General features: G+C 37.7%; 1 non-coding gene across 1 annotated transcript; it reads right to left on the reverse strand.

Annotated features, from left to right (window-relative positions):
• Window positions 1-17275: 17275 nt before the first annotated feature.
• LOC121205834 (small nucleolar RNA R71) lies at window positions 17276-17382 on the reverse strand. Its single transcript, XR_005900907.1, has one exon. It is a non-coding gene; the product is annotated as a small nucleolar RNA R71 (small nucleolar RNA).
• Window positions 17383-19183: the final 1801 nt, after the last annotated feature.

The raw sequence follows: 19183 nt of genomic DNA on the forward strand, positions 1-19183 counted from the left end.
TTGCAGACGCCTTAAGCCGGAAATCACTGTTTGCTTTACGAGCGATGAATGTACACTTGTCTGTTCTACCCGACAATGTGTTAGTAGCTGAATTAAAGGCCAAACCATTATTGATTCATCAAATTCGTGAAGCTCAGAAAGTCGACGATGAATTTGTTGCAAAACGGGCTGAATGTGTTCCGAATATGGAATCCGAATTTCAAATTGATGATGACGATTGTTTGAGGTTCAGAAGTCGGTTGTGTGTTCCAAGAAATTCAGAACTCATTTCGATGATTCTGAACAAAGCCCATTGTAGCCAAATGTCAATTCACCCGGGGAGTATGAAAATGTACAACGATCTGAGACGCCAGTTTTGGTGGCATGGTATGAAACGAGACATTTCCGATTTTGTTTCGAAGTGTTTAATATGTCAGCAAGTAAAGGCGGAACATCAAGTGCCTACGGGTTTACTCCAGCCAATCATGGTACCTGAATGGAAATGGGATCGAGTCACGATGGATTTCGTATCTGGGTTGCCAGTATCGGCAAGTAAGAAAGATGCAATTTGGGTTGTTGTGGATAGACTGACTAAGTCGGCTCACTTTATCCCCGTACGTACGGATTTTTCATTGGATAAACTAGCTGAATTGTATGTTTCTCAGATTGTGAGATTACACGGGGTACCAATTTCTATTGTGTCGGATAGAGATCCGAGATTCACCTCGCGATTTTGGAAGAAATTGCAAGAAGCTTTGGGTACCAAGCTGCACTTTAGCACCGCTTTTCACCCCCAAACCGATGGTCAATCCGAGCGGATAATTCAGATACTTGAGGATATGTTGAGATGTTGCATCCTCGAGTTCAGTGGTTCATGGGAACGGTATTTACCTTTGATTGAATTCGCTTACAACAACAGTTTTCAATCAAGTATTAAGATGGCACCTTACGAGGCTTTGTACGGTCGTAAATGCCGTACATCATTATTTTGGACCGAGCTCGGTGAAAGTAAAATTTTCGGAGTTGATTTGATTAAAGAGGCTGAACAGAAAGTAAAAATAATTCGTGAGAGTCTGAAGGCAGCCACAGATCGCCAGAAGTCGTACGCGGACTTGAAACGAAAAGACATTGAGTATCAGGTGGGAGATAAAGTGTTTCTTAAAGTTTCGCCTTGGAAAAAGATACTCAGATTTGGCCGTAAGGGCAAGTTGAGCCCGAGATTCATTGGGCCGTACGAAATCTCTGAACGAGTTGGTCCAGTTGCGTATAGATTGATTTTGCCCCCTAAACTTGAAAAGATTCACGACGTCTTTCATGTTTCGATGCTTCGACGTTATAGATCCGATCCGTCACACGTGATTAATCCATCAGAAGTTGAAATTCAATTTGACTTGAGTTATGAAGAAGAACCGAGTCGTATCCTGGATCGTGAAGTGAAAGAGTTACGAAACAAAAGGGTTCCGTTAGTAAAAGTGTTATGGCTCAAGCACGGAATCGAAGAAGCTACTTGGGAAACCGAGAACTCTATGAAAGAACGATACCCAAACCTATTTACCGGTAAGATTTTCGGGGACGAAAATTTCTTAAGTGGGGGAGAGTTGTGACAGCCCTAATGTGACCCTAGTCGGGAAGTGGTTTCAGGACCACTAAACCGAGTCATAAAAATAATTAACCGTCATAATTGATGCTCATTATATGTACATGTGCATGTGTGAAAATTTCGTGTTTGAATTTTGTTAATTGTAAGTGAATTTTATCAAATATGACTTATGTGAGAAAATTTAGAAATGTGCTAGGCAAATGCAAAGTGGCCTATTAATGCATATTGTGAAAATGATGGGTTTGCATGTCAATTTACCCAAATTAAGGCATAGTGGCCGGCCATGCTATGAGTGGAAACATGTCACAAACATGTTATGTTAGTGATGTATGTTAGGAACAATAAAATAAGGAGTATGGGTAATAAAGAAATGGAAAAAAGAAAGAATGTGTGTGATTGATTCTCCCCCCTCCCCATTGCCGTGAATGTAAGAAAGAAAACAAAAAAAAAAGTGTCCATCTTTTTTCATTTCTCTTGGCCGAATGTTCTAAGAAAGAAAGGAAACAAGTTGTGTTCTTTGGTTCTTCTTGGCCGAATTGAGAGGAGAAAGGAAGGAGTGAAGCAATTGGTCATCTTAGGTCGATATTAAGGTAAGGAAGTTGATACTAGTTCTTGAAATCCTAGTTGATTTTGAGTGAGATATCAAGTTATTGTTGGTAAACCATGTTGAAATTGTGATTTTGGAATAAGTAAGGTTTTCGGCTATGGAGATTAATAAGGGTGATAGTTGTGTTTCATGCTAAATCTAGATGAACAATGGTAGTTGCTTACATCTTGATGATTATGAGTTTCTTTCTTGATTCTACCTTAGATCCATGAAGTATATTTTTATTTGGTGTTGTTGGAAGTATGGGCCATGGTATATCCATAAGTGTGATTTATGCTTATTGCATGGTAGGTAAGATTTATGTTTTGGATATATGTTTAAATTTGGTTATAATCAAATTTGTGATTCGGCTCTTGCACATATATATATATGATTGCACATGATGTATTGGTATGACCTATATATTATCTCAAGGTATATACTTACACATGATGGTGCTTCGGTTATGGATTAAATGATGGATGCGTATTGAGTTATAATATGTAATGCATTAGTTAGTAAAATGTATGCCATTTATGTGTGGTATTAAGTATATAATCGGCCTCAACATAGACATGCATATTCGGCCATAGGAAGAAGATTGGTGTTGCATGTATTCGGTTAGAGGCAAGCATATTGATGCTTTTGTCTTGGCTTAGAAAATTCGGCCAAGGGGGAATATCAGCTAAAATGTTGAGTTTGATTCATGATTCCATATATATATGTGACTCTAGTGCCTAAAGTATATATGGGCTAAGTACCTTGAGGTTTTCTTTTGATGTTCAAATGAATTGTATTAAATTGCTTGATGTGATTAAAAATGCATATGACCATTGTGTAGTTGAGCTAGAAGGTGGCCATATGACCAATCAAACTCCTTGTCATATTCGGCCATAAGCTAGCATAATGAGACTTTAATAAGTTAAATTTGTTTGAATTAGCTCAAGAGCTTAGAGGACCACAGTTGGATAAGGGAAAGGAAAAAGTTATCGAATAGCCGCTGAAAACGTTCGACCACATCCGAGGTAAGTTCTTGAGTAATAGAGCTTAGATTATGATTTGATTAGATCATGTTTTAAGCAAATCAAAATCATGCTCTTTGTGAGTGGCTATTGAGCCGAAATTGCAAGAGTGATAAGTGTCTTGTGTTTGAGTTTTGCTAATGAAAATGAAATACGAATGTGTCATGATTTATTGTTAAATGTGCATGGTTATTCGAATGATGTCCGGGCTAAGTCCCGAAGGCTTTGTGCTAAGTGACCATATCCGGACTAAGATCCGAAGGCATTTGTGCGAGTTACTAATTCCGGGCTAAGCCTGAAGGCATTGGTGCGAGTTACTAAATCCGGGTTAAGTCCCGAAGGCATTTGTGCGAGTTACTATAACCGGGCTATGTCCCGAAGGCATTTGAACGAGTAGCTATATCCGGTTAAATTTCGAAGGTACGTGATTCGGGAATGAACGATCTTGCTGTAAAAATTTCAGTTAATACGCTTGTAACATCCCAACATGAGGTATGTTTCGTATGTGCTTTGAATTAGTTGAGCCCTTACAAATAAGTATTCGCTCAGTTGATAAATGAGCTACCGACCTTTGGCTAAGTTGATCTTTGTGTATGAATATAAGGGTTGGTAATGTGAAGTAAGTATGGTATTGAAAATTTGTGCATATGAAATTATCTATTTAGCTACATGAATGCTATACTTTGGTTGTGTCTAAATTCTTTGCTCAAAACTTACTAAGCATTTAATGCTTACTCCGTTTCTTTGATTCTCTGTTTTCTAGATTTTGGTTCTTCAGCTATGGGACTCGGGATTCTGAAGTCAAAGTCGCCCACACTATCAAAGCTCCTTTTGGTATAGTTTTGGTTGAACTTTGAAATGGCATGTATAGGACTACCCTTTTGTTGTTGGTCATGTACCCTTCGGTTTTGTGTAAATTTGGATAGCCATGCGAAAATGGCTTAAATATACTTTGATCATAGCATTATAATCGTTTTGTATGTTGTCCGTCGAGAGGTATGGAAATGTTGGTAACGGTTAGCCATGGGAATGGTTATTCATGATCATTTTTGGAATATGTATGACAAACTCTAGTTGATCCATGGAGGATCATGAAATGGGTAAAGTTTACCTTAAAAATAGATGCTGGCAGCAGCAGTGATGTGGATGTGAAAAATCACTAAAAATAGTAGGAATGGAATTAAATAGTGAATAAATTATGTAATCGAACCTTGATGAATCTATTTTCATTGGAAAGTAACGAAACGTTCATATGAATAGTATATTATGAGATGTTAAAGTTCTCGTGAGATAGGGCCAGAACGGTTTCTGGATCCCCTAATCTGACTTTGGAAATTCATTAGAAATTAACCAGAGACATTTAGAAGTCATGCCATATATGTATAGATTCCTATTTGAGTCTAGCTTCTATAGAAACAAACGGCATCAGTATTGAAGCGCTGTACAGGGAAATATCCAAATCGTAATGCATGAAGGTCAGTGTAGTCGTACCCTGTAACAGGGGAGACTTTAACTAATAAAATTTACTAATTGGCCCAACCAAAAATTCTAGAAAAAAATATGTAGATGGACATATAAGTCTAGTTTCAGGGAAGAATTAGGAAACTGATTTTCGAGTTTTAGAACTCAAGATATGATTTTTAAGGTGACAGTGACACAGTTAGCCAACTGCATGGAAATTTTTAAAATGAACTGTGCAAGTAAGTGAATTTAGTCTGTGAACCCCTCGTGTCTGACTCCGGCAACGGTCTCGGGTACGAGGTGTTACATACAATGTTCTCCAAAGTTTATATTTATAAACATAAGAAGTATAAATTACATCTAATTCTAATAAACATTAGAGTTCTAAAGTATAACAAATTTCTTATTCTAATGGGTATCCACTTCTATAATAATTCAATATTTATAACACTTACTAAAAATATAAACGAAAAGGAAATGATTTAGTAAGGTTAATTTGTGTATATATGCTGGAAAAAAACTTAATTAAGAAACTATGCTATAATCCTAAAAAATTATCGATCTATGCTATTTTTGGAGAGAGAAAGGAAAACGTGTTTCACTTTGCTAAAAATTGGTTTTTTCTTGCGGTTGGAAATTAGAAGTTTGTATTTTTATTTTTATCTGTGTTTATGATAGACATGATTACAGTTTTAAGGAATGTTTGAATTTATGATGGTATCGTGGAGTTCGGTGACCTACAAATTTCATCTACCATGTGAGTATGGAGCCATCTCCTAGGAAGTCGGATCGTGTTGCAACTCAAGGTCCTAGTTGATGGTGATTATACGATATGGGGTAGCTATTGACTTGGGTCACACGGCCAGCCACACGTCTGTGTGTTAGGCCGTGTCGATAATTTGATTTTCAAAAATAGGTGCAAGATTCACACGGCCAAGACACATGCCCGTGAGTTTCACATAGCTGAGACACACGCCCGTGTCTCTGCCCGTGTGACTAATTCTAAGCATTTTGTTTCTCAATTTTTAAGATGCAGGGGAAACATGACCAAACCATACGCCCGTGTGCATGGCCATGTGTCAGAACCTCAGAACCTTCTTCTATGGCGAAACTTTAAGAAAGACCAAGTCCCCTATAGAATACTTAATGTCTTTCCTCTTCAAATCAGCATAAGACTTCTGTCTATCAGAAGCCGTTTTTAGACGCTCTCGAATCAACCGAACCTTATCCTCAGTCTCTGAAATCAACTTCGGACCCAGAACACGTCACTCACCAAACTTAGTCCAGCACAAAGGAGTGCAACACTTATGACCATAAAGTGCCTCATACGGTGCCATCTGAATAATAGACTGATAGCTGTTATTGCAAGCAAACTCTGCCAAACACAAGTACTCCTCCCAACTACCTCGGAAATCCATAACACATCCCCTCAACATATCCTCCAGTACCTGGATCACCCTCTCTGACTGACCATCTATCTGAGGATGAAAAGTAGTACAGAAATCCATATGAGAACCCAAAGCCTCATGAAGTTTCTGCCAGAATCGAGACGTAAAACTAGGATCCCTATTGGAGATGATCGAAACAGGAACCCCATGCAACCTCACTATCTCGGAAATGTAAATCTTAGCTAGCTTTTGCAGGGAGAAGTCTGTCCTAACCAGAATGAAATGTGCCGACTTGGTCAATCGATTCACGACGACCCAAACAGAATCCTTCTTACTGGGTGTTAGCGGCAACCTACTAACGAAGTCCATCGTTACTCGCTCCTATTTCCACATCGATACCTTTACTAGCTATAGCAAAGCCGGAGGTAACTGATGCTCTGCCTTAACCTGCTGACAAGTCAAACAACGAGTAACATAGTCTGTCACCTCACGTTTCAACCCTAGCCACCAGTACAACTCTCGAAGATCTTTATACATCTTGTTTCCATCAGGATGCATAGTGTACAGACTACTATGCGCTTCCCTCAAAATCGACAGCCTCAAATCCCCATCATGAGGTACACAGATCCTACATTGGAAGCATAATGCCCCCTCATTATTCAGCCTAAAATCTATAGTAGTCCCAGTCTCAACCTGACGAAATCACATTTCGAGAGTCTTATCCTCTAACTGCTTACCTCTAATCTACTCAATCCATGTTAGCTTCACTTGTAGTTCTACCAGAAGACTCCTATCATCATAAAGACTCAGTCAAGCGAACAACACTCTCAAATTAGCCACAGCCTTACGGCTTAATGCATCGGCCACCACATTGGCCTTTTCAAGGTGATATTCTATACTGCAGTCGTAATCTTTAAGCAACTCAAACCCTCGTTGCTGCCTAAGATTCAACTCCTTCTGAGTGAGAAGATACTTGAGGCTCTTATGATTAGTGTAGATGGTACACTTCTCACTGTACAAATAGTGTCTCCAAATCTTTAATGCAAAGACAATTGCAACCAACTCCAAATCATGCGTCAGATAATTAGCCTCGTGAGTCTTAAAGTGTCGAGACGCATAGGCAACTACCTTACCGTCTTACATCAAGACGCAACCCAAACCCACATGTGACCCATCACTATAAACCACGAAGTCCCTACCAGGCTCAGACTGTATCAAAACTGGAGCTTGAGTCAAAACTATTTTGAGCTTCTCAAAGCTCTCCTACTATGCATCAGTCAAAACAAAAGGAACTCCTTTACACAGTAACTTGGTCAACGGCACTGCGATCAACGAGAACCCTTCTACGAAGTGTCGATAATATCCTGCTAGTCCTAGAAAACTGTGGATCTCTAACACATTCTTTGGTTGTTTCCAATCCAACACAGCCTCAATCTTACGAGGATCAACACGAATGCCTCCAGTAGACACCACATGTCCCAAAAAGGTTACCTTCTTAAGCCAAAATTCACATTTAGGAAACTTCACGTAAAGTAGTTTCTCACGAAAGATCTGCAGAACAACCCTGAGATGCCCATCGTGTTTGTCCTCAGTCTTAGAATACACCAGAATGTCATCTATAAACACCACAACGAACCGATCCAAGTAGGGCTAGAACACATGGTTCATCAGATCCATAAAATGTCGTTGGTGCATTAGTCAACCCAAAGGGCATAACTAGAAACTCGTAATGTCCATAATGAGTCCTAAATGCCATCTTATGCACATCGGCCTCCTTGACCCTTAACTGATGATAACCTGATCGTAGATCAATCTTGGAGAACACAGAAGCCCCTTTGAACTGATCAAATAAATTATCTATCCTCGGAAGTGGGTATTTATTATTGATCGTCAACCTATTCAACTGACGGTAATCGATACACATCCTCATCGTACCGTCCTTCTTCTTTACGAACAGAACCGGTGCTCTCCATGGATTTGAGCCTTAAGTTCTGCCAGCTCCTTTGGCACCATTCGATATGGAGCGATAGACACTAGAGCTCTACGAGGAATCAACTCGATACCAAATTCTACCTCGAGACTGCTCATCTGGAAAAACATCTGAAAAGTCCCTCACATTACGTATGTCCTTAACCGAAGAGTCCACAGAATCAGAAACACTGATGTAGGCCAAAAATGTCTCACATCTTTTCCTCACCAACTTCTCTGCCACTAACGCAGATATCACATTAGACAAATAATTCCGTCCTCAATCACGACTATCTCGCTATCCTCCTCGGTCCTCAAAACAACCCTCTTTTCAGCACAATCTAGACTTACACAATGCTTCATCAACCAGTGTATGCCCAGAATTAGGTGAACTCCCCAAACGAAAGTTCCATCAGATCAGCCTAAAATATGGTCCCTTGGACTTCCAATAGAACGTCTCTAACAATTTATTAACCCTAATGGATTGCCCTAACGGACTCACTACTGAAATATCACTAGAAGCGCTCTCATGCGGAATTCCCAAAGTCTCAGACACAGAACATGCAACATAGGAATGTGTAGAGCCTATGTCTATCAGTGCAACATAAGGTACATCAAGAATTAAAAATGTACCTATGATGACGTCCAGAGCATCTCCATCCTCACGACGACGTGTAGCATAGACAAGTGCAGGATGACTCACCTCAGTTGGCCCAGCACCTCTACCTGGTGCTCTCTGGCCTCGACCCATACCGTTACCACCCGCAGCCTGTCCTCAGCCCCTAGGTGGCTACTGAATAACCCTCGATGGCTATGCAGTCTCAATAGCCAGAGCTTGCATCTGATTAGTCCTCAATGGATAGTCTTTAACACGATGCTCAATAGACCCATATCTAAGACAGGCTCTAGTAGAACTTCAACACTCGCCCGTATAGCGTCTATTACAGAGTTGACAAATTGCTACCCAAGTAGGTGCAACAGTAGGCCCAACTTTCACGAGTCCATCAGATCTGACATTTTTCCTAGGCCTCACCCCAGCATTTGGAGGCTCTGTATCCCTCTTAGCCTTCCCTCGGTCACAGTTCTGGCGCTCAGCGTGCTTAACCTCTTCGGCTATCTTGGCCTTCTTGACCAAGGTGGAGAAATCACGCTCCCTCTGTGGACCTATCAGAACCCGCAGACTATCATAGAGACCATCCTCAAATCGGACACAGTGCTCATACTCGGTCGCCACTATGCCCTTCGCATAACGGCTCAATCTAATGAACTCAGCCTCATACTCAGCCACTGAACGGTCAACCTGATTGAAATTTAGGAACTCATGGTTCTTTGCATCAGTGTAGCTAGCTCTCACGTACTTACTCTGATAAGTGGTCTTAAACAGATCCCAAGTTAGTTGTTCGAGCTAAGTGCCTTCCTTAACGGTTGGCACCATTGATACGTCTCATCTCGCAGTAATGACACAGCCCCCTTGAGCTTCTGCTCACCAGAGAAGTCCAGATCGTCCATGATACCCTCCGTGGCCTCCATCCAGTACTCGGCCACACTCGGAGCAACCCAAGCGGTGCCCCTGAATATCTCAGCCCCATTCAACCGGAGTCATTCTGTAACTGACCCACGGCCTCCAGACCCAGTATTAGCCCCAGCAACCCTCTTCAAAATTCGCAGCATGGCCTAGGACAATGCGTCGTCCCCAGCTGTACGGTCTTGAGACTCAGCACCAGTCTCAGTAACAGGTGACACTGGCGTCTCGCTAGTGTCTATATTAGGGATCGAATCACATGTGAAGGACTCAGCTCGAATCCCTATACGGCCTATACCTCGGCCTCTAGTACCCGTCCATGAGTACCACGTGTGCTCATCATAACTATCGAATTAATCTGTATTTAGAATTTTTGTGCATATTAGTTTACAGTTTCGATAATTATTAGCAGATATTTTATGCAATATAGTAATAGAGTTTCAGAGTCAGTTATCATGAGAAGCAGTCTCACTACAGTTTCAGTCCACACTGCCTATAGTGTTTCAGTAAAGTACTACCTACAGTAGTCTCATAACACACACAGTATTTTAGATAGATTCAGACAACATTTCAGGATGAACATGCTGTCAGACAGTACATATCAGAATTTCAAAGAACTCACAGGATCAGTGTTGAAGGCTTGGTGTACCACATACTTGTTATCAAAATTATTTCAAATTATTTTAAAAAAACCAATTTTTTTTTGAAACCCAAATCCATAGCAGAGTTTCGTAACCTGACTCTGATACCACTAAATGTAGCGCCCCAAACCCGGCCTAGACGTTATGGCCGAATCTGGCAAAGTCACATTTAAATGTATTTAAAATCGTGTTTATCCAAAAACCGTTCCAGTTACCACTTTTTACTTAACTCAGAAAACATATATTGATTAATTTGTTTGAAAACATTTCTTAGTTCATGGAAGCTTAAGAACAAATAAAGTTGTAGTTCCAAAATCCATAAACAATATTCCAAAATTTCGAACTTAAACCAAACAGTTGGAAACTAGAAATTACGTAATTACTCCCAATTATAGTAATTAAAATAATAAGAGCATTAAAAACCTTTAAAACTAAAGTGTATGTAGTAGTGGTCACCGTCGAGCCCCTCCGCTGCACCGATCCACCTATTGCTGGGGATTACTTGATAGACAAACAAAATAATGGGTGAGTTTTCGTAAGCTCAGTGTGTACATCCCCTCAGTAAAGCATGCATGTAAACGGATAGCAGTCAAACAATCATAATCGAGCCTGAGCTCTTAACAGGAACAGTGTAGGCCTTAGCCCACTCAGAATAGTATCAGATACATTCAGGCCTTAGCCCATTCAGATATACATGCATAGCAAGCAGTAATGTGCATGCCCACCAATCTTGCACACCATCTCCGTCCACCCCTACACACCACGTGGGGATAAAATCAATCCACCCAGCCCTACACACCAAGTATAGGGATAAATCAACCCATCCAACCCTACACACCATAAGGTACCGTGTAATGACACATATCAATAACTACAGCAAAGCTGCTAGATAAGCAGCTAAAGAGCCTTTCAGTCTTCCTTCTCTTTAATATCCAACCCAACCCAATGCAATGCAACATAAATAATGTCATGGCATTCTTTCAACAGTAAACAGATTGTACGTACTATACTCAAATCAGATCAATATTTATACACATGCTAAGTATAACATGGTAGCATACATCTCAATATCATGTCACAGAACAGGGCCTAAGTAACGTTTACCGACCCCTTTAATAGGTCACATTCGACTAGGGCGAGCGGTGCAACCTTCCAAAACAAATCAGATTATTGGGCTCATATGCCCATGTGGCCTACCCGTGTGAGCCTACACGCCCGTGTGGTTCACACAGCCTAAATTGGCCTTGCCCATTTGGATCACACGGCCTGGTCCAGATTCCCACATGATCGTGTGGTTCACCAGTGTGGGCCCACATGTCCAAGGCCTATCTAGCCTCACACGCCCGTGTCCGTCGTGCCCATGTGGAACGCGCATGGCTTGGCTCGTCAATCACACGGTCGTGTATTGCCACACAGCCTCCACAAGGGCAGTCTACATGCTTGTGTGGCATCGACAGTTTCGATTTCAACTTTCGCCGAAACCCGTTTTCTATGCAATTGAAGTACACACCTTGTTTTGATTAAGCCTAACGCAATTCTAAACACTCCAGAACCTATTATTGTCAATCGTAAGCCAAATTCTCAGTCTCTTGATTCGAATAGTTCAGAATAGACAAATCCCGAAATGATAGATCTACTTACCTTCAACAAATAACAGCGATTACTTGCTGTTCAGAACCCCGATTCGTGATCCACAGAACCTTTATTGCCTCCTAAACAACAAATTAAATCCATCTTAAACAATTTCCAAAAGAAACCACAATTAACAAAACCGTACTTACCGAGCCGACCGAACCACTAGTAACACACCAAAACTAATCGAAAAGAAAGAAAAATGAAGGAGATGGATAGAAGAAATAAAATTTCAGTAGCAAGGGGTTTGGAAAAAGAAGAAAACGATGGAGAGAGCAAAAAGAAAAAGGAAAACAGGTTAGGCAAACATCTGATAAACCCTACCTCCCCCTTTAGTGTTTTAGTCCAACTCAAACGTCTGCACAGCTTATCAGTAAAATAATGCCACACTCACGACTCGAACTCGGGATCTCAGGCATAATCCCTTGCCACTTAACCATTAGACTAGCAAACCCATTCTGTTAAATTCCTACCAATAAATTCTTATAAGCCCATCAACCAATAGTTAGGCTTAATTCAAATAAAAACCAAAACTTAGCCCAAGTTAAGGCTCGATCTTGGGACCACCCAAACACACCCCAGAGCACATAACCTCTTTAAACCACATAAAATTTATGCCAAAATGATTCAAAACAAAAGTCCCAATATTTCCAAGCTCAACAATCCCAAAAGCCGAAATTACAGAAATTTGGAGCGTTACAAATCTTGTAAGAGCTATGGTGTGTCTGCAACATATGCAAGACTACAACCAATTAGGAAACTTGTATCCATCGAATTTCATTTATTCAAACGGGACTTATCATTTATTAGACATTACTGGAAATGTATTCAATTTTCATATGCATGAAAACTACATGATTCTCATACACAACATTAAATTCAAGTGTATAAATGTACAAATTTAGTTACACGAACTTACCTCGTCACTTGTTCGTATATGAAAATCTACTAATTTGATACTTTTTGTTTTCCTCGATCCAAATCAGTTATAGGTCTTTTCGGATCTATATAAATGAATTTAATGTCAATTTAATCCATTTCGTACTCAATTTAATTCAATTCAAAATCCTAGACAAAATTACCATTTTGCCCTTATACTTTCCATAAATGACGATTTCATCTCTAGGCTCAAAAAATGAAATTCATGCAATTTAATCCTTATTCCAAGCCTAACAAATTTTTACATATAATATTTACTGCACATATATTCATAAAAATCAGAAATTTTTCATGAATTTTACATCTTTACAATTTAGTCCCTAAATCACAATTTCATGAAAATTCACTTTACAAAAGTTGTTTATCTATCAACAACCTTTCATTTTCTACCATGAATTTCAAAATTTCAGCATATTCATTTATGAAAAACTTTAATACTTTAATAATTCTACAAATTGATCCCCAAAATAGCTAGATTATGTTATTGCGATCTCAAAAATATAAAAATTACTAAAAACGGGACATGATTACTTACCTAACTAAGCTTGCTTGATATTCTTTCTCTTTCCTAGAGTTTCCATAGAAAATTTAGGGAAGAAGATGATACAAAATGATGATATTGAACATTTATTTTATTTATCATCTTTTATTTGTTTCAATTTCCACTTTAGTCCTTTTCTTTTTCTAAATTTCCATGGATGAATCATCAAAAATATCTACTAACTCTTTTTAATGGTCTAATTACCATATAAGGATCTCAAATTTTTAATGCCATAGCTATTTGATACTTATAGCTACTAGAACTAAAATTTTGCATTTTATGCAATTTGGTCCTTTCTATAATTAAACATGAAATCGGTAAAATTTTCTTATCAAAATTTTCATATGTCTTTCCTATCATAATGCAGACCATGCAATATTATTAAAATAAATTTTCTTTCTATCTCGAATTTGTGATCCCGAAACCATTGTTTCGATTTCACTGAAAATGGGCTATTACAATTATTTTAACTTTTGACCGAATTGGGGTGTAACAGGTTATACTAACAAGGTCACCGTCTTTAGTGGTGGTGGAAAACATGAATAACTCAATCTAACTGGAAAACCCCTTACGTTTTCCTTCCTCGCACCTATGTTTGAGTTTTATGAAACATGCTCTTCTGACAAGAGACTCATTGTCGTGCCCACATTAGCTTCGTCAACTACGACCCTATTTATGTATAATCCCTTGAGATCATAACCTTTGTAAACTTGAAGCCTTAGTTACACTTCAACCCAAGACGGTATAATCACCGCCAACTTGGACCTCGAGTTACAAAGTGATTTCAGCTACTCAGGTGATTGTCATAGTTTTGTAAATGTTATGGAGCTTGGTTACTCAACCTAGATGTTATGGACGAATCTGAAGGTCACATCTAACACCTAAACAATGATACTACTATATTGCTGGTTAAAAACCTTACCAATGCTCTCTTTTAATAAAATCATGATCACCTTTTTTAATTTGGGAAAACATTCATTAATTAGTCCAACCTTTATTAAGTCAAGTTAGTAGTATTGGCATGGTTTTAGAAAAACAAACTCTTTGCCCACTTTTGCTTTTGAAAAAAAACTTCGTTTATCTTGATTGTAGCGAAAAAACTGAATAAAACTTAATTATTAATTAAGCGAGTAACATGCTTAATCTAATTTCAGTATATAATAAATCATTCTCATGTGTGAAGCTATGCATGCATAAAAAATCCCCAAAATAGAAACAGTCCTAAATCACAGTTCAAAATGCTTTACAATCCAAAAACAAAATAAAACTAAGGAATTTTAAATAAAACAAAAATAAAAAAATAGTTTGAAATCAAGCTCAAAATCTTTCGTATGTTCGCATGCCAAGTTTGGTACTAATTCCATTCATTATCTGAGTAGTTTGAAGTGATGGGGTGAGCTAACTAGCTCAGTGTGAGTCTAAATAACAAAGCATTTAGCGTACATTTAAGCATTCACATGTAGAACCATAAATCACAATCAAATAACTGTAAACTGAAAAATATATAGGATTTTTCCTATGCAATTTATCACCTTTTTATTTAAATTCTTTGTTAAAACTAAGTAATTCTTTAATAAATTAATGAAATATGTGAAAATATGAAATTAGGACATAGAAAAATGATTAAAATGTGATTTTATGCTTTACTATATAGTTTTCATGCACAAAATGGCTTATTTTATATCTATTTGAACATATTATATCTTTAAGACATAAAATGGGCCATGCATGATTAAATTAAATAATAAATATAAAATTATATTTAATAATTCATTTTAAAATATTTCATTAATAATTTGAGTTTTAATTAATTAATTATTTTATTCTTTGGTCATTTAATTTATTGATTTATTTTGGATAGGTTCGATAGCATTGTTGGATTACAAAAATCATCCAAATGGAAGACCAAGTTAACCTAATTTCGGCTACATATGGCTGTCCACATAAACTACTTTTTGGTTTAATTACACAACGTTCTTGCAATGTTGAAGAAATTAGAGATTTGCCCGAAGATTTACATTTGACAGAGTCTCAGTCCTGAGTTGTTATGACATTTAAATTACTTAAAAATCAAGCAAAATTCAACTCAAAATCCACTAATCATGCCCGACCAATCATTGAAGAAGCTTGAAAAGACTAAACCTCTGTATTTTTAACAAACTAGTTTCCTCTCTTTACCTATAAATAAGAGTTCATTTCACCATTCCTAATCATCCCTCATTCCTCATTATTCTCTCTTTTCTCTCAATTCTCTTTAGCATTTTCCATTCCCCATGCCTAGCATCATATCTTCATATAGATTTTAGCAATTACACCTCTTAAGGAGCCCTTGATCGGCCACCTTGGAAAGCCATCAGCAATTGAGGAAAGCGAAGGAGCAAAGAAGCCTAATCGATTAGAGTCTTGGGTGACAGCCACTTTGATTTGGGTTTAATCTTTCTTTTCTTTGATTTAATCTAAAAATGTTTGCTATGTGTTCTTTGTTCTTGTTACAACAATGTTAGCTTAATTTTATTTAAGCTAGGATGATTTCTTTGATTAAATAATATTTATTTGATTCATGCTTATAATGTTTGTGCCTCAATCGATCATGTTTTCAATTAAAATCAAGTTTGTATTTTGTTTATACATGATTAAAATGCACCTGAATTAGCTGAGCGATCCTAACCAGACGATGGCTAGTGGACACATAATTGAAATGTGCATGCTCAATTTAGATCTTAACTAGATTAAATTACAGGTTGCATAACAACTCTAACCAAGCTTTGTTATCTGCATAGTTGTTAGATTTGTGTGATTAAACTGTTTCAAACCTAACACGTCCTTATTACCTCGCACGAATTCTAAGAAACCTTTAGTAAATAAGGATCAGTAAAATGCATATTTACTAAGTAAAGGATTCTGAAATGACCTAATATGGTTTCCAAACTCATGAAAGATTGAGTTGCCATGGAATGTTTTTCTGAATGTTATTAAGCATGTTGATAATAAATTTAGTTTAATTAAAGTAATTGTCCTAGTTTATTTATGTTATAATTGTTGCAAATTGTGTTTAGTTTTGCTAAAATCTATTTCATTCATATATTTTACATATTTAGGATAATTTACATTAGGGATCATTGCATTTAGTTTAATATATTTAATTTTAATAATCACTTCTCAATCATATTGTGATTTTATTTACCAAGTTGTTAATATAATTTTACAATTAAGTGATTTAACACAAATACAATCCCTGTGGAGATGATAACTTGATACTTACTTATTACTTGGTAATGACTGTTTACACTTGCACAAACTTACTTATAATTTTGGCGCTGTTGACGGGGATTGTTAACTGTTGCCATAGTCTTTTTTTTGTGAAATTATTTACTTCCAACTTGGTTTATTTCTAACATTACTAACTTATTCTTTTTAATTTTGTGATTTTCTTTTTAGGTTTTTTTGAGCATAGATCGAATTATCGTTTTACTCCCTGTAGACCCTAAAATTGAGTGAACTTTCAGACAAAAAAGACGTGAACGAACATCTCAAAGACAAGTCGAGATGGACCTTTGAAATCTAAATCAAGACCAAGGTAATGAAGCCAATCATGTACGAAATCCCATCCTCATTGCTGATGATAGGGATCGATGCATCAGACAATATGCTGTGCCACTTTTTAGTTAGTTAAATCCAGGAATTAGAATGCCAGATATTAAGGCAACCTAATTTGAATTAAAACAAGTAATGTTTCACATGCTCCAAATAGTGGGCCAATTCAGTGGTATGCCCACGAAAGATCCACATCTCCACCTTCAATTGTTTATGGAGATGAGTGATTCATTCAAGATAGCCGGTGTGACTAAAGACGCATTAAGGTTGAAGTTGTTTCCATACTCGTTGTAAGATCGAGCATGAGCATGGCTCAATTCATTGCCACCAAGTTCCATATCTACATGACAAGAATTAGCAATGAGATTTTTGGTTAAGTATTTCCCGCCTAGCAAAAATGCTAAGTTGAGGAACGAGATCAACACTTCCTAACAATTGGATGACGAGTCTTTGTATGAGGCTTGGGAGCGATTTAAGGAGTTACTTCGTAAGTGTCCTCATCATGGGATTCCTCATTGTATCTAGCTAGAGACATTCTATAATGGTCTCAATGCACATACAAGATTGATTGTAGATGCTTCTGCTAATGGTGCAATTTTGTCTAAGTCTTATAATGAGGCTTATAAGATCATTGAGAGGATCATGGGTAATAACTATTAATGACCAACAGATTGAACAGCTTCAGGAAGACGTGTAACAGGAGTTCATGAAGTTGACACCCTCACTTTGTTATCAGCTCAGGTATCTTCTATTTCCTTTATGTTAAAATAGTTTACCACTAATAGTGCTAATAATTTTGCAGCTCAGCCACCAAGTCCATTTGAAGTAGTTTCCTGTGTGTACTATGGGGAAGGTCAGTCTTTTGTGAATTGTCCATCAAATCCCAAGTCAGTGTACTATGTGGGGGAACCAACATCAAAATAGGAGTGGACAAGGACCTTAATCCAACTTCTACAATCCTTCATGGCGTAATCATCCTAATTTTTCTTGGAGCAACCAAGTAAATGGACCGAACAACAACTTATTGCAGTATAGACCCAACCAATCTCAAGGGTTTAATCAACAAGCTCCAAAACCACCTCAAGCTGAGGCATCAAACAGTTTGGAGAACTTGTTGAAAGCGTACATGGTAAAGAATGACGCTTTGATCCAAAGCCAAGCAGCAACATTGAAAAATTTGGAAAACCAAATGGGTCAGTTAGCTACAGAGCTTCATAATAGACCGCGAGGAACCTTGTCGAGCAATACTGAGAATCCAAGAAATTTGGGTAAAGAACATATCAAGGCAGTGTCATTGCGAAGTGGTAAAATTCTAGAACCCCGATTAATTGATGTCAAAGATAAGCCCATTAAGAATAATCAACTAGCTGTTGAAATTCCTACATCAAAAGAGTCAGAATTTGCAAAGATTGACAAGAAAAATCCTAACTTAGTGAAGTTAGATACTTTAACATCTTCTTTGGATGCAGACTTATCTACTCAGAAGAGTTATCTGATTCAATCGAAAGTTTCATCACCTCTATATCCCCAAATATTGCAGCAACACAAGCAGAAACAAGAGGTGCAATTCAAGAAGTTTTTGGATGTTTTGAACTAGTTACACATCAATATTTTGTTGGTGGAGGCTTTAGAACAAGTGCCAAATTATGTAAAGTTTATGAAGGATATACTATCCAAGAAGAAACGACTGAGTGAGTATGAGACTGTTGCCTTGTCAAAGGAGTGCAGTGCATTCTTGTAGAACAAACTGCCACCGAAATTTAAAGACCCAAGAAGCTTTACCATACCCTGTAACATTGGTGAATCTTATTATGGTAAAATTTTATGTGATTTAGGAGCGAGTATCAATTTGATGCCTAAGTCTATTTTCAAAATGCTGAGGATAGGTGAAGTAAGACCTACAACTATGACGCTTCAACTAGCAGATCCATCTTTAGCATATCTCGAGGGAAAGATCGAGGATGTTTTTGGTATGAGTCGATAAATTTATTTTTCCTACTGATTTCATTATTTTAGATTTTAAAGTAGATAAAGAAGTGCTGATCATCTTTGGGAGAACTTTCTTAGCCATGGGAAGAACGTTAATTGATGTGTAGAAAGGTGAACTCACCATGCGAGTTCAAGACGATCACGTAACCTTTAACATTCTTAAAGCGATGAAATTTCCTGATCCGACAGAAAAGTGTTCAGTTATGGAAGAGATAGAAACCATGGTTTCTATGGAAAGTAATTTTGAAGAAGATCCATTGGAGAAAGCCTTAAATCTTGACCCTTTGGAGGATGAAGAAGGTGAAGAAAACATGGCTTTAA

This window comes from Gossypium hirsutum, chromosome A08 (genome assembly GCF_007990345.1).
Source record: "Gossypium hirsutum isolate 1008001.06 chromosome A08, Gossypium_hirsutum_v2.1, whole genome shotgun sequence".
Lineage (NCBI taxonomy): Eukaryota > Viridiplantae > Streptophyta > Magnoliopsida > Malvales > Malvaceae > Gossypium > Gossypium hirsutum.